We start from the raw sequence: 17,134 nt of genomic DNA, 5'->3' as shown, positions 1-17,134 counted from the left end.
TAAACAATTGGAAGAACATACCATGTTCATGGATTGGTAGAATCAACATCATTAAAATGTGCAAACTACCTAAAGCAATCTATAGATTCAATGCAATACCTATTAAAATACCAATGGCATATTTCAAAGATCTAGAACAAACTCTCCAAAAATTCATCTGGAATAAAAAAAGACCATGAATAGCCCCAGCTGTCCTGAGAAAGAAGAACAAAGTGGAGTGATCACAATACCAGACATCAAGCTATATTACCAAGCCACGGTTTTCAAAACTGCCTGGTAGTGGCACAAGAACAGACATATAGACCAATGGAACATAATAGAGGACCCAGAAATTGACCCAAGCCAGTATGCTCAATTAATATTTGACAAAGGAGGCAAGAGCATACAATGGAGTTAAAACAGCCTTTTTAACCTTTTGCACTCGGATGTCGAGTGTGACTCGACACGGTTAGCATTAGAAAAAAGCAAGCGAGTGCAAAGGGTTAATAAATGGTGCTGGGAAATTTGGTCAGATACATGCAAAAAAAAAAAAAAAAGAAAAAGAAAAAGAAACTAAATCATCAACTTATACCACACAGAAAAACAAACTGAAAATGGCTAAAGAACTTGAATTTAAGACGGGAAACCATAAAAATCCTACAAGACTCTATAAGAAGCAAAATTGCAGACTTATGTCGCAGCAATATCTTTACAGACACAGATCCTAGGGCAAGAGAGACTAAGGAGAAAGTAATCAAATGGGACTACATTAAAATAAAAAGCTTCTGCACAGCAAAAACAAACAAACAAAAAAAAATCCACAAAACAACAATAAAGCCCACTGCATGGGAGAACATATTTGCCAATATTATCTCCAATAAGGGTTTAATCTCCAACATTTACAGGGAACTCATACAACTTAACAAAAGGAAGATAAACAATCCAATCAAAAAACTGGGCAAAGGAGGAACCAAGATGGCGCCATAGGTTAAACACCTAACCTGCAGCCGGGCACAACAATTTCAAAAATACAACTAGAGGTCAGAACGGACATCGTCCAGAACCACAGGAAAGTTGGTGGACTGAAATGCCCACAGCTGGGGGGAAGGAGAAGGCCACGGGGACAGTCGGGGAAGCCGTAAAAGCCTGAGGTATGGAGAAACTGGCGGAGACACGAGCACACGCGCCTGCGGGGAGGATGGAACCGGAGAGGAAGGGGCGGCTGATGACCTGGCCGGTGTTCACTGGCAGGAAGGAGATAAAGGCTCCGGAGTGCGCTGAGCGCCGGCTCTGATTGCACTGAACCCCATTCCGGGCGAAACCCTGGGAAACTCACTCACTTTCGCAACTCCGCCGCCCCCGCAGGCCGCCCGGCCCGGGACGCTGGGGACGCCGCCACAGCGGCGGCGCCCGGAGCCCAGCGGCCTCCCAGCACCCGTCCCCGCCGCGCAGCCCCCGCGCGCCTGGTGCCGCGGGCCGCGCGCCCCGCACACCGGACGGAGGCCCGGGCGCCCTCTCCGTGCACCTCCCGGCGGCGCTAGACTTCAGTAGAGTTGACTGAATTCAAGGGATTAAGAAGTACAAATTGGGGGGACGCCGCGGCGGCGACTCCCGGAACGCGGCGATGGTGGTGCCTGGAGCTCGGCGGCCGCCCAGCGCCCGTCCCCGCCACGCGGCCCTCGCGCGCCTGGTTCCGCGGGGCGCGCGCACCGCGCACCGGACGGAGGCCCGGGCGCCCTTTCAGTGCACCTCCCGGCGGCGCTAGACCTCAGTAGAGTTGACTGAAATGAAGGGATTAAGAAGTACAAATTGGGAAGTTTGAAAAAGATGGCGGCGGAGGTTAAAGGCTGTTCTGTTGCCTCGCACCCAGCGAAATCGGAGGGGATGAGATGTGGAGGCACGTGGGTCTGGCAGGTGGCGGGGGAAAGGGGCTTTTGTTCCAAACCTAGGGGAGATTAGCTCTCCATCACCCTGAAATCCATCTTCTGGCGAACCACGGGAGACCCAGATGCCTGCGGGGAGAGGCGGGACTCTTGCGGAGGTGCGCCCAGCAATCAGTGTTTGCTGCGCTGGAGTGCGGAACGAGGGGACTTAGATACGTGGAAGGCAGAAGGACTAGACTCACAGCCATCGCGGCTCGCCGCACCATGGCCTGTTGGCGCCCTGAGACCCCGCCCCGCCCTGGGACCCGCCCCGCACGTTTGGAAGACCTGCCCCGCAAGTCTTGCAGGCACACCTGCGCCCCAAGCAACGGCTTATGCATGTGGGTGGCCTGCCCTCTGGCAGCGGACCAGATGAACTGCTGTTCTAGTCGGACTGCTCCAGGGCCACTCAGACAGGAGGAAGAAACTACAGTTTTTGCTGTAATCCTTGCTGAGTGCCTAAGGCAGTAGCTGATCTACACCCCATTGGAGACCCAGAAACGAGGGCATCTAGTGGTCTGTGGGAGATGACACCAGATTTCAACCACGTGCATAAGGGACACATTCAACAGGAATATTCAGTGAGCGCCAAAGCTTTGCTGCACCAAGACCCGGCCCATAAACGTGTCTCCTGCACAGCAACTCTTCCTTTATAGACAAAGAGAGCCCCCCAGTGACACCAACAACAATCAAGACTTAACTATACAAAGGAGGACCAAGATGGAGGCATAGGGCGGAAGCCTGATTGTTGCCTACCACAACAACTTTGAGACTACGACAAGAGAGCAGAGCAGACACCATCCAAGACCACCATAGGGCTGGCTGAGTAGATGCTCTACAACTAGAATAAAAGAGGGGTATGTGGGATGATGCTGATGCCGGTGACCCAAAGTCCACACTTTAAGAACTATGGCTCAGGCGACACAAAAGAACTATGGCTCAGGCGATACAACAGCGGCCTAGAACATGCTCGGCGCAGTTCCCCCGGTGGTCTCCGGCTGAGGGGACGGCTCCACTGGCAGCCAAGCACGGACAGACGAGCCCCTATGAGACATGGGGTGGGAGACTCCGCGCTTGCTGACCTCCGAGTCCGTCAAGAATCTCAACGCCCCGGAAGCGGCCAGGTGCGCATGCTCGGCGACCGGCCACCGATGCAGACCCAAGGGCCGACGCAGCGACGCCAGACCGGCCCACCACCCTGCACCGGGCGCACCGGAGCTTCGCCGAGCCGCTGCCCGACGAGTTCTGCAGCAGCCATACTGGAGCTCTGGAAGGATGGCCAGGGGAATTGCTGAGGGGGGATTGACCGGCAGGAATTGGGATCGGGAAGACGGGGCTCCGCTGAGACCCGGGTGCGGGCGGGGTTGCGCGCCTCTGGGCTCGGGTGTGGTCACACGCCTCTGGGTATAAGTGAGGCCTCACGTCCCTGGGTCTAGGTGAGGCCACATGCCCCTGGGTCCAGGTGAGGCCGGACTCCGGGTCTGGGTGAGGCCATGTGCCCCTGGACCCGGATGACGCTGGATCCCGTGCCCGGGCGAGGCCAAGCGCCCCTGGGTCTGGGAGAGCCCACACACCCCTGGGTCCAGGCGAGACCATGAGTCCCTGGATCCGGGTGAGACCTCGTGCACCTAGGCCTGGGTGAGGTCACGTGCCCTTGGGTCTGAGAGGCCAAGCGTCCCTGGGTCCGGGTGAGACCATGTGTCCCTGGATCCGGGTGAGGTCGCATGCACCTAGGCCCGGGTGAGGCCACGTGCCCCTGGGTCTGGGAGAGGCCAAGCGTCCCTGGGTCCGGGTGAGACCATGCGTCCCAGGATCCGGATGAGGCCTCGTGCACATAGGCCCGGGTGAGCCCAAGTGGCCCTGGGTCTGGGAGAGGCCAAGCATCCCTGGGTCCGGGTGAGACCATGTGTCCCAGGATCCGGGTGAGGCCTCGTGCACCTAGGCCCGGGTGAGCCCAAGTGGCCCTGGGTCTGGGAGAGGCCAAGCGTCCCTGGGTCCGGGTGAGACCATGTGTCCCTGGATCCGAGTGAGGCCTCGTGCACCTAGGCCCGGGTGAGCCCAAGTGGCCCTGGGTCTGGGAGAGGCCAAGCGTCCCTGGGTCCGGGTGAGACCATGTGTCCCAGGATCCGGGTGAGGCCTCGTGCACCAAGGCCCGGGTGAGCCCAAGTGGCCCTGGGTCTGGGAGAGGCCAAGCGTCCCTGGGTCCGGGTGAGACCATGTGTCCCAGGATCCGGGTGAGGCCTCGTGCACCTAGGCCCGGGTGAGCCCAAGTGGCCCTGGGTCTGGGAGAGGCCAAGCGTCCCTGGGTCCGGGTGAGACCATGTGTCCCTGGATCCGGATGAGGCCTCGTGCACCTGGGCCGGGTGAGGCCACGTGCCCCTGGGTCTGGGAGAGGCTAAGCGTCCCTGGGTCCGGGTGAGACCATGTGTCCCTGGATCTGGGTGAGGCCTCGTGCACCTAGGCCCGGGTGAGCCCAAGTGTCCCTGGGTCTGGGAGAGGCCAAACGTTCCTGGGTCTGGGTGAGACCATGTGTCCCTGGATCCGGGTGAGGCCTCGTGCACCTAGGCCCGGGTGAGGCCACGTGCCCCTGGGTCTGGGAGAGGCCAAGCGTCCCTGGGTCCAGGTGAGACCATGCGTCCCTGGATCCGGATGAGGCCTCGTGCACCTAGGCCCGGGTGAGCCCAAGTGGCCCTGGGTCTGGGAGAGGCCAAGCGTCCCTGGGTCCAGGTGAGACCATGCGTCCCTGGATCCGGATGAGGCCTCGTGCACCTAGGCCCGGGTGAGCCCAAGTGGCCCTGGGTCTGGGAGAGGCCAAGCGTCCCTGGGTCCGGGAGAGACCATGTGTCCCTGGATCCAGGTGAGGCCTTGTGCAACTAAGCCCGGGTGAGGCCACGTGCCCCTGGGTCTGGGAGAGGCCAAGCGTCCCTGGGTACGGGTGAAGCCAGATCCTGGGTCCGGGTGAGGCCATGCGCCCCTGGATCCATCCGGGTGAGGCTGGGTCCCAGGCCCTGGTGAGACCACGCGCCCCTTGGGTATGGGTGAGGCCACGTGCCCCTTAGTCCGGGTGACGCCATGCCCCTGGGTCTGGCCGAGACCAAACCAGAGGGAGTTGGACCTCCATTACCACCATTTGTCCACCATCCAGAGCTGAGGGGTCAGTGCTGACATGTACACATAAGGAACTACTGGACATTGAAATTGGGTCTCAAAAGAACTGTTGGTCCAGGGGGAAGCTCGCTACAGATTGATTCATTTGCCTGTCAGCATAACTATTATTGCTCGTCTCACATTCAGTTCTTATTAGTATACTAGGGGCCCGGTGCACGAAATTCGTGCACTGGGGTTAAGGGTCCCTCAGCCCAACCTGCCCCCTCTCACATACTGGGTGCCCTCAGGGGATGTCCTACTGATGGCTTAGGCCCGCTCCCCACACTCCTTTGTGGGAGGCAACTGGGCTGATCAGGGGAAGGCACTGGCCCCATCACCCCACTGCTGCAGCCACTACCAGTCACCACAGCCACGAAGGTGTTTTCATCAACACGGACTCCAGTCCTTTCACCAAGAAAAAAATGACAACTTTCTTTAGGCATTTTCAAGATGTGTCTTTCATAGGATATGCTTTTTTTTTTTTTTTAATCCTCACCTGAGGGTATGTTCCCATTGATTTTCAGAGTGTGGAAGAGAGAGGGAGAGACAGAGAGAAACATCAATGTGAGAGGGACACTTTGATTGGTTGCCTCCTGTATGAGCCCTGACCATGGGCACCAGGCTGGAGGGCATGCAGGGACCCCTGGGCCGCACGCAGTGGTGGCCCCCACGGGTCTCCACACACCCCAGAGGCCAGCAGCCAGCCCCCCATCATATGCGCCAGGCTGGGGGCGTGGACCCAAACTACCTCTTGGTGCTGGAGCATTCCCAAGCGGCTGGGGGCACAATGGTGACAGGGGATGTTTCCACCCCGCCCCGCCCCCAGCCCCTTGGCTCCTGCACCTATAGGCTCAAAGTGGCCAGGGGGTGTTCTGGGAACCCTGCCACTCAGGACCTAAGCAAGGGGCCTTCAGGCTTGGACTGGCCTGGGTCCTGAGGATGTTTGCGGGACCCAGCCCCTTGGCGCCTGCACCTTTAGGCTCCAAGTGGCCAGGGGGCATTCTGGGCCCCTGCCCCTCAGGACCTAAGTGCAGGCCTACAGGCTCTGATTCGCCTGGGTCCGGAGGATGTTTATGGGACCCAGGCTGCTCAGGACCTAAGCGCAGGCTTACAGGATCTGAGAGGCTTGGGTCTGAAGGATGTTTCCCAGACCCCAGACTGCTGCAAGTGTTTGGGAGCGGAAACATTCCCGCGTCGCTATGGCGACACGGGAATGTTCCCGCCCCGCCAAGCCTCCCAGTGGCCAGGGGGAGCTCTGGGGTCCCCGCGGCTCAGGACCTAAGCGATCCCGCCTGGGTCCAGAGGATGTTTATGGGACCCAGGCTGCTCAGGACCTAAGCGCAGGCCTACAGGCTCTGAGCGGCTTTAAGTCCCAGACCCCAGACTGCTGCAAGTGTTTGGGGGCGGGAACATTCCTGCGTCGCTATGGCGACACGGGAATGTTCCTGCCCTGCCAAGGCTCCCAGTGGCCAGGGGGCGTTCTGGGGCCCCTGCCACTCAGGACCTAAGCGCGGGCCTACAGGCTCTGAGCGGCTTTAGGTCCCAGACCCCAGACTGCTGCATGTGTTTGGGGGCGGAAACATTCCCGCGTCGCTATGGCGACACGGGAATGTTCCCGCCCCACCAAGGCTCCCAGTGGCCAGGGGGAGTTCTGGGGCCCCTGCCACTCAGGACCTAAGTGCGGGCCTATAGGCTCTGAGCGGCTTTAAGTCCCTGACCCCAGACTGCTGCACGTGTTTGGGGGCGGAAACATTCCCGCGTCGCTGTGGCGACGCGGGAATGTTCCCGCCCACCAAGCCTCCCAGTGGCCATGGGGAGTTCTGGGGTCCCCGTGGCTCAGGACCTAAGCGATCCCGCCTGGGTCCGGAGGATGTTTATGGGACCCAGGCCTACAGGCTCTGAGCAGCCTGGGTCCAGAGGACGTTTACAGGACTCAGGCTGCTCAGCACCCGCATATGCAAATTAACCGCCATCTTGTTCGTTCTGATTGGCTGTGGGCGTAGCGAAGGTGCGGTCAATTTGCATGTTTGGGTATTATTAGGTTAGATATCTAGTGACATATGATCTCGCTCATCTAGGGGAAATGATGAACAACATAGACTGAGGAACAAGAACAGAACCAGAAGCAAGGAGGCATCGATCGGACTATCGGGCCTCAGAGGGAGGATAGGGGAGGGTAGGGGGAGGGTGGGGGGGAGGGGGAGAGTTCAACCAAAGGACCTGTATGCATGCATATAAGCCTATCCAACAGTTAAGTTCAACAGTGGATTGGGGCATGCGTGGGGAGAGGGGTGGGATGGGAATGGGGGGATGAGGACAAATATGTGACACCTTAATCAATAAAGAAATTTAAAAAAAAAAACTGGGCAAAGGACCTAAATAGACACTTTTCGAAAGAGGACATTCAGAAAGCCAAGAGACACATGAAAACATGCTCAAAGTCACTAATCATCCCAGAGATGCAAATCAAAACAACAATGAGGTACCACCTCACACATGTCAGAATGGCTATCATCAACAAATCAACAAATGACAAGTGCTGGAGAGGATGCGGAGAAAAAGGAACCCTCCTTCATTGCTGGTGGGAATGCAGACTGGTGTAGCCATTGTGGAAAACAGTATGGCATTTCCTTAAAAAATTAAAAATGGAACTGCCATTTGACCCAGTAATACCACTTCTAGAATATATCCCAAGAAAACAGCAACACCAATCAGAAAGGATATGTGTACCCCTATGTTCGTAGCAGCACAATAGCTAAGATTTGGAAACAGCCTAAGTGCCCATCAGCAGATGAGTGGATTAGAAAACTATGGTACATCTGCACAATGGAATACTATGCTGCTATAAAAAAGAAGGAATTTTTACCATTTGCAGCAGCATGGATGGAACTGGAGAGCATTATGCTAAGTGAAATAAGCCAGGCAGTGAAAGAAAAATACCACATGATCTCACTCATTTATGGATAATAAAGAACATTATAACTTGATGAACAAAAAGATAGATACAGAGGCAGAGAACATCAAACAGACTGTCAAATTACAGTGGGAAGGTTGGGGAGTGTTGGGGGGGGCGGGGTAAGAGATCAACCGAAGGACTGGTATGCATGCATATAAGCATAACCAATGGACACAAGACACTGGGATGGGGGTGAGGGCATGTGCCGGGGGTTAGAGGAGGCCGGGAAAAGGTCAATGGAGAATAAAAGAAGACATATGTACTACTATTTGTAACTAGAGGCCCGGTGCATGAAATTAGTGCATGGAGGGGGATGTCCCTCAGCCCAGCCTGCACCCTCTCCAATCTGGGACCCCTCGGGGGATGTTGGACATCCCTCTCACAATCCGGGACTGCTGGCTCCCAACCGCTCGCCTGCCTGCCAGTCTGATCACCCCCTAACCACTCCCCTGCCAGCCTGATCAATGCCTAACTGCTCCTCTGCTGGCCCGATTGCCACCAACTGCCCTCCCCTGCCAGCCTGATCACCCCCAACTGCCCTCCCCTGCTGGCCCAGTAACCTCCAACTGCCTTCCCCTGCAGGCCCAGAAACCCCAACTTCCCTCCCCTGCCAGCCTCATTGCCCTTAACTACCCTCCCCTGCCAGCCTGGTTGCCCCAAACTGCCCTCCCCTGCAGGCCTGGTAGCCCCCAACTGCCTTCCCCTGCAGGCCTGGTCCCCCCTCCAACTGCCTGGTACCCCCTAACTGCCCTCCCCTGCAGGCCTGGTCATCCCCAACTGCTCTCCCCTGCAGGCCTGGTCACCCCTAACTGCCCTTTCTTGCTGGCTTGGTAGCCCCTATCTGCCTTCCCCTGCAGGCCTGGTTGCCCCCAACTGCCCTCCCCTGCCAGCCTGATCACCCCCAACTGCCCTCCCCTGCCAGCCTGGTAACCCCCAACTGCCCTCCCCTGCAGGCCCAGTCACCCCCAACTGCCCTCCCCTGCTGGCCCAGTAACCTCCAACTGCCTTCCCCTGCAGGCCCAGAAACTCCAACTGCCCTCCCCTGCCAGCCTCATTGCCCTTAACTACCCTCCCCTGCCAGCCTGGTTGCCCCTAACTACCCTCCCCTGCCAGCCTGGTTGCCCCCAACTGCCCTCCCCTGCAGGCCTGGTCACCCCTAACTGCCCTCCTCTGCCAGCTTGGTAGCCCCTAACTGCCTTCCCCTGAAGGCCTGGTCATCCCCAACTGCTCTCCCATGCAGGCCTGGTCCCCCCTCCAACTGGGGAGGGATGTCCCTCAGCCCAGCCTGCACCCTCTCCAATCTGGGACCCCTCGGGGAATGTCAGACATCCCTCTGACAATCTGGGACTGCTGGCTCCAAACCATTCGCCTGCCTGCCAGCCTGATCACCCCCTAACCACTCCCCTGCCAGCCTGATCGATGCCTAACTCCTCCTCTGCTGGCCTGATTGCCCCCAACTGCCCTCCCCTGCCAGCCCGATCACCCCCAACTGCCCTCCCCTGCACGCCTGGTCACCCCTAACTGCCCTCCCCTGCCAGCTTGGTAGCCCCTATCTGCCTTCCCCTACAGGCCTGGTCCCCCCAACTGCCCTCCCCTGCAGGTCTGGTTGCCCAAAATTGCCCTCCTCTGCAGGCCTGGTCACCCCTTAATGCCCTCCCCTGCAGGCCTGGGTCCCTCCCAACTGCCTCCCCTGTAGGCCTGGTCACCCCCAACTGCCCTCCCCTGCAGGCCTGGTTGCCCAAAATTGCCCTCCCCTGCAGGCCTGGGTCCCTCTCAACTGCCCTCCCCTGCAGGCCTGGTCCTCCCCCAATTTCCCTCCCCTGTAGGCCCAGTCACCCGTAACTGCCCTCCCCTGCAGACCTTGTCCCCCCAACTGTCCTCCCCTGCTTGCCTGTTTGCCCCTAACTGCCCTCCCCTGCCAGCCTGATCACCTACAACTACCCTCCCCTGCTAGCCATCTTGTGGTGGCCATCTTTGACCACATGGGGCAGCCATCTTTGACCACATGGGGGCGGCCATCTTGTGCAAGGGTCAATTTGCATATTACCTCTTTATTATATAGGATACATTAAACAATAAAATAAAATTTAAAAAAAGAAAAAAAGAAACCCATGCCTACATAGTTAATATTTGACTAAGGAGGCAAGAACATACAATGAGGTAAAAACAATCTATCTATATAAAAGCCTAAGTGACTGTTGCAAACAAACAGACAAACAAACAGGCTGCGTGGGGTGACCAGGCTGGCAGGGGAGTTAGTGTGGTAGGACCAAAGAACTGAGCAGCAGGCTGTGTGGGGCGACCAGGTCGGCAGGGGGGTTAATGAGGGGTGACCAAATGACCAAGCAGCAGGCTGCATGGGGCAGCCTGGCCAGCAGGGGGGTTAGTGAGGGGTGACCAAATGACTGAGCAGCAGGCTGCATGGGGTGACCAGGACAGCAGCAGGGGCCAGTGAGGGGCAACCAGGCTGGCAGAGGAGAGCAGTGACAGGTGACAAGGCTGGTGGGGGGGAGTTAGGGGCAACCAGGCCAGCAGAGGGGGGCAGTTGGAGGTGACCAGGCCCTCAGGGGGGGCAGTTTGGGGTGACCAGGCAGGCAGGCAGGTGAGCAGTTAGGAGCCAGTGGTCCCAGATTGTGAGAGGGATGTCCAATTGCTAAACAGGCAGTCGGACATCTCCCGAGGGGTCCCGAATTGGAGAGGGTGCAGGCTGGGCTGAGGGGACCCCCCCATGCATGAATTTCATGCACCAGGCCTCTAGTCTATTCTATAATTGTGTCAGGAAAATTGGACAGATACATGCAATAAAAATAAAACTAGATCACCTTATTACACCACATACAAGAATAAACTCCAAATGGATTAAAGACTTAAATGTAAGACTCAAAACCTTAAAACTACTACAAGAAAACATAGGCAGTAACACTAGGACATTTTTCTTAGCAATATATTTTCTGACATAGTTCTTAGGACAAGGAAACCCAAACAAAAAAAATAAATGGGACTACATCAAACTAAGAAGTGTTTAAGCAGTAATGAAAACCATGAACAAAATGAAAAGACAATGTACTAAATATGGAAAAATATGTCCCAGTGATATATACAATAAGGGGTTAATACCCAAAATTTATTTGTTTATTTTTGGGGGTGTGTGTGGATTTCTCTTTTTTTAAATAAATCTTTATTGTTCAGATTATTACAATTGTTCCGCTTTTTTCCCCCCATAGCTCCCCTCCACCTGGTTCCCACACCACCCTCTGCCCTTACCACCCCCCCCACCACTGTCCTCATCCATAGGTGTATGATTTTTGTCCAGACTCTTCCCGCACCCCCCACACCCTTTTCCCCCGAGAATTGTCAGTCCACTCCCTTTCTATGCCCCTGATTCTATTATATTCACCAGTTTATTCTGTTCATCAGATTTTTTATTCACTTGAATTTAGATTCACTTGTTGATAGATATGTATTTGTTGTTCATAATTTTTATCTTTACCTTTTTCTTCTTCTTCCTCTTCTTAAAGAATAACTTTCAGCATTTCATATAATACTGGTTTGGTGGTGATGAACTCCGTTAGCTTTTTCTTATCTGTGAAGCTCTTTATCTGACCTTCAATTCTCAATGATAGCTTTGCTGGGTAGAGTAGTCTTGGTTGTAGGTTCTTGCTATTCATCACTTTGAATATTTCTTGCCACTCCCGTCTGGCCTGCATAGTTTCTGTTGAGAAATCAGCTGACAATCGTATGGGTGCTCCCTTGTAGGTAACTGTTTTTCTCTTGCTGCTTTTAATATTCTCTCTTTGTCTTTTGCTCTTAGCATTTTAATTATGATGTGTCTTGGTGTGATCCTCTTTGGATTCCTTTTGTTTGGGGTTCCCTGCACTTCCTGGACTTGTAAGTCTATTTCTTTCACCAGGTGGGGGAAGTTTTCTGTCATTATTTCTTCAAATAAGTTTTCAGTATCTTGCTCTCTCTCTTCTTTTGGCACCCCTGTAATTCAGATGTTGGTACGCTTGAAGTTGTCCCAGAGGTTCCTTACACTATCTTCATATTTTTGGATTCTTTTTTCTTTTCTGGTTGGGTGTTTTTTGCTTCTTTGTATTTCAAGTCTTTTATTTGATTCTTGTGATCCTCTAGTCTGTTGTTGGATCTCTGTATATTATTTTTTATTTCAGTCAGTGTATGCTGCTGTGGGGCCTTGGGCCTTCTTTTGGATGTTCTGGGTCTCTCTGACTCAGTTGCAGTTTGTTAGATAAGTTTAGATTTCAAAGGACCAGGCCATTCATATGCAAAAGCCTCTGTGCACAGCTTGGATGGGGCGGAATCTCAGGGCAGAGCAAACAGCAATGGCTTCCTGTCAGCCCTGCCCTAAGAGGCCCCCGGGTCTCAGTGTCCCTTGGTAATTGCTGCAATCACCTCTCAGAGAAAGCCGCCCTCGAGTTCTGCCTGCTGCCAGACAGTCCAGTTTCTCCCTGTATGAGTCTGGGTCCCCAGAGTCTCACCCAGAACTGGAGTTCAGAGCAGTTGGGAGCTTGTGTCTCACTCCAGAATGAAAAAGCCAGCCGCGTACTCAGCTGCCAACCCTCTCTGCGTGCGTGTGCATCCCTCTGCACTTTACTTCCGCAGCTCCTCTGAGTCTCAGTGTGCTTTTCTCTTCCCTTCTTGTTGTAGAATTTCCACTCAACTAGCCTTCCTGTGGTTCTGGATGATGTCCATTTTGTCTTTTAGTTGTAGTTTGAAGTTGTCGTGCTAGGCAGCAAGTTCAGGTGTTTACCTATGCCGCCATCTTAGTTTCTCCCCCAAAATTTATTTTAAAAACAACAACCATACAACTCAACACCAAAAAAATAACAAATCATCCAATTAAAAATGTACAGAGGACCTTACTAGAGACTTATCCAAAGAGGACATACAGATGATAAACAGACATATGAGAAAGTGCTCAACGTCACTAATCATCAGAGAAATGCAAATTAAAACCTCAATGAGATATCACCTTACACCTGTCAGAATGGCTACCATCTATAAATCAACAAACAATACATGTTGGTGAGTCTATGGAGAAAAGGGAAGCCTTGTGCACTGTTGGTGCAAATGCAGATTAGTGCACACACTATGGAAAACAGCATGGGAATTTCTCAAAAAGTTAAAAATGGAATTGCCTTATGATACAGCAGTTCCACATACCGGTATATATCCGAAGAAATCCAAAACACTCATTGGAAAGACTATATGCACTACTATGTTCATTGCAGCATTATTTATAATTGTCAAGATATAGAAGGCACCCATGTGCACATCAATAGAAGAATGGATACAAAAATTGGTGGTTCACCCTGGCTGCTGTGGCTCAGTTGGTAGGGTGTCATCCTGCATACGAAAGGTTGCTTGTTCAATTCCATATCAGGGCACATGCTAGGGTTGTGGGCTTGAGCCCAGGTTGGGGGAGGGGGGTGCATGAGGCAGCTGATCAATGTTGTGCACTCCCATCCATGTCCCTATCTTTTCCGTTCCTCTCTCTCTCTCTCTCTAAAAGAAAAAAATCAGTGAACTATTCTCTAAAAAAAGTGGTGGTACATATATATAATGGAATATTATTCAGCCATAAAATGAAGAAAATGTTACTATTTACATGGATGGACCTAGAGGGTATTATGCTAAGTGAAATAAGTCCGTAAGAGAAAGACAAATACCATATGATTTTACTTATGTGACATCAAAAGAACAATATAAACAAACAAAATACAAACTCATAGAAACAGAGAACAGACTCATGTTTTCCAGACAGGAGGAAGTTTGTGGAGCTGGGTGAAAAATGTGAAGGATTAAGAAGTACAGGTGGTAGTTACAAAATAATCACAGAAATTGAACTACAGCATAAGAAATATAGTCAATAATATTTCAATAACTATGTATGGTGCTAAATGGGTACTGGAAATTTGGGGAAGGGACACTTTCTAAAATATATGATTGTCTAATTACTATGCTCTGCAATGGAAAGTAATACAAAACTATGTTGAATGTAAACTGTAAAAAGGAAAATGAATGTATGTTAAAAATGTAAATGCAATGATTTAAATAAAAGTGATCTTGGCAAAAAAAAAAAAGATTTATTTGGATGAAAATGTTAGACATATTGTTTAAAAATCACTCACATTGCCAGAAATATACTTATTTATATGTAGGAAAAGTTTTGACATATTGTGAGACATATTACAATATAAAGCAACAACAACAAAATCTGATGAAAGCAATGGACTTACTTGCTAGAAAATTACACACACATTTCCAATTCTGAATCCAATTTCCAAAAAGTTTATAAAATATCCAAACTGATCCATAAAACCTCTAGAACTTTTATCCAATGTGGCAGGCACTAGAGCCAGTGGATATTTACATTGAAATTTATTAAAATAGCACATCGCCCGGCTGGCATAGCTCAGTGGTTGAGCGTCGACCTATGAACCAGGAGGTCATGGTTGGATTCCTGGTTAGGGCATATGCCTGGGTTGCGGGCTCAATCCCCTGTATGGGGAGTGGGGGAGGCAGCTGATCAATGATTCTGTCTCACCACTAATATTTCTATCTCACTCTCCCTTCCTCTCTGAAATCAATAACAAAAATATATATTTAAATAAAATAAAATAGCATATCATCTCCTAGCTACATTGCAGGAGTAATACTTGTTATACTATAGCTTTTAGTAACCCTCAGTCACCTGAAGTTATGGGCATCTTAGCAAGAGCCATGCTCTGCAAAGACAGCAACTTATCAATCTCTCATTTTTCTCCACTTCAGATATGTGTAGTTGAGCCAACATCATCAGGAACCTCATATGCATTCCCAGGGTTTTTCTCATGACAAAAACACACTGCCCAGAGCAGACCACCAGGATCTGGTCTGCATTAATAACAAAGGACAGTTATCAAGTTCAGCACGCTAAGTACCAGGTGCTATTCCAAGCCATACACACACACACACACACCTACACACACACACACACACACACATCCTATCTAATAAAGAGGGAATATGCTAATTGACCATCACTCTGTCACAAAGATGCCTGCACCCACAGCTGTGGCCAAGTTCCCATAAGGAGCCTTAACGAGCAATCAGCAGGGACCTGAGGCTACGACCTCCCCTGCCCCCCATGGGGCTTGACATGGGACCTCAGGCCACGCCCCCCATCTGGCAGGGCTGGACAGGGGACCTCAGGCCACGCCCCTGGTCCTGGCGTCAGGCTGGGGGACCTCAGGCTGCACCCCTTGCAGCAGTGCCAGGCCAGGGGACCTGAGGCCATGCCCCCCTCCCAGCGGGGCTTGACGGGTGACCTCAAGGTGTGCTTCCCATCCTGGTGCTGGGCCAGGGGACCTCAGGCTGCTCACCCCGCTCCAGCGCCAGGCCGGGGGACCTCAGGCCATGCCCACCACCAGGTGGGGCTTGACAGGAGACTTCAGGCCGCACCCCTCACCCCGACACCAGGCTGGGGGACCTCAGATCGCACCCCCCGCCTGGCGGAGCTTGACAAGGGATCTTAGGCCACGCCCCCCATCCCAGCACAGGGCCAGGGGACCTCAGGCTGCAACCCCCACCCAGCGGAGCTTGATGGGGGACCTGAGGCTGCACCCCCCTCCTGGTGCTGGGCCAAGGGACCTGAGGATGTGCCCCCCCCTGCCTGGCGGGGTTTGATGGGGGACCTCAGGCCAAGCCCCCCACCCAGTGGGGCTTGACAGGGGATCTCAGGCCATGTCCCCCACCTGGCAGGGCTTGATGAAGGCATGTCCCCCGCCCTGGTCTGGGCTGGGGGACCTCAGGCTATGCCCCTTGCCCAGCAGGGCTTGACAAGGGTGGGACTGGCCAGGTCTGGATCTAGCCCAATGGGGGGGGGGGAGCAGCCGAGTCTGGGTCTCACGGGATTTTGAGGCACATGTGGGTGGGCATGGACTTGACTCTGGGTCCTGTGGTGTGCCCCAGACTCTGACAGGAGGAAGGTTTTCATATACATTTTATTAATTTTCTTTCATCTCTGACACTTCTATTATAGAGAAAGGGCAAGTAGCAATATTAAATTTTTCCTCTAATTAATTTCCTTTGAATGTGCACAAATTTTGTGCACCGGGTCATTAGTGTGTGTATATATACATATATATATATATATGAGTTCATTTAGCCCTCACCTAATGTTAGAAAGTGGGTACTAGTTTTATGTCCTGAATACAGACAAGGGCACTGAGGCTTGAGGCTTCAGAGAACTGAATAACATGTCCCAGAACCCATAGCAAATGCCAGAGGGAAATGGTGATAAGGTTAGAAATTTAGCCTCCTACAGTGCTCATGTCTAAAAATATGCGTACTAGATCTAATACATGAATTTGGAAAAGTAGCAGGATACAAAAAGTAAAATAAAATTATCAAGTAAAATAATAAAAAAATAAATAATAAAATAAATAAAAACATCCAAATGTTCTTAGTGAAATCTCTGAGGTGACATAGGCAGTCGCAGTACCTTTGTATTTGCCCACACAGCTGGGGATCAAGAAAAATAAAAATACTCACGGCTCTCTTCCTGCCCAGTCATAAAAAACTTCACTCTGTTCCCATCTCATCCCTGTGCTAGTTTCTTAAATGACACCCAGTACTTCTCTTTGTAACATCTGCTTTTAAAATGGCCTTTGGGGTATCCAATTTCTTGAAAAGTGAACAACAGCATGCCTGGCACAGAGACGGCTCTTGCCCAGAGAACGAATTGCTAGAAAGCTTCAATTCCCCACCCTGCCAGTCTAGGCACCTAAGGGGAACCCTAACGATTTAGTCTGGGGACCCACCTTTCATGCACTCCAGTGTCACAGCGGGGCAGCTCTTCCCTTACTGACCCAAACCTTATACCAGGTCTCCCATGGAATTGACCCTCCGGTTTTCCCGCCTTCGGCCCTTCCGGATGAAAACTTCACTTCCCCACAGGCCTGATGCCTTCTCTCCAAACCCTCCGGAATGAGCCCGTGCTCACAGTCCAGTGATTAAAGAAGTGTGCGGAGCCCTAGCCGGTTTGGCTCAGAGAATAGAGGATTGGCCTGTGGACTGAAAGGACCCGGTTTCAATTTGGTCAAGGGCACCTCCGTTGCAGGCTTTTCCC

The sequence above is a fragment of the Eptesicus fuscus genome, chromosome 1 (genome assembly GCF_027574615.1).
Source record: "Eptesicus fuscus isolate TK198812 chromosome 1, DD_ASM_mEF_20220401, whole genome shotgun sequence".
In the NCBI taxonomy this organism is placed as follows: Eukaryota; Metazoa; Chordata; class Mammalia; order Chiroptera; family Vespertilionidae; genus Eptesicus; species Eptesicus fuscus.
The sequence above is the reverse complement of the archived record's forward strand: the minus strand, read 5'-3'. Positions refer to the sequence as shown.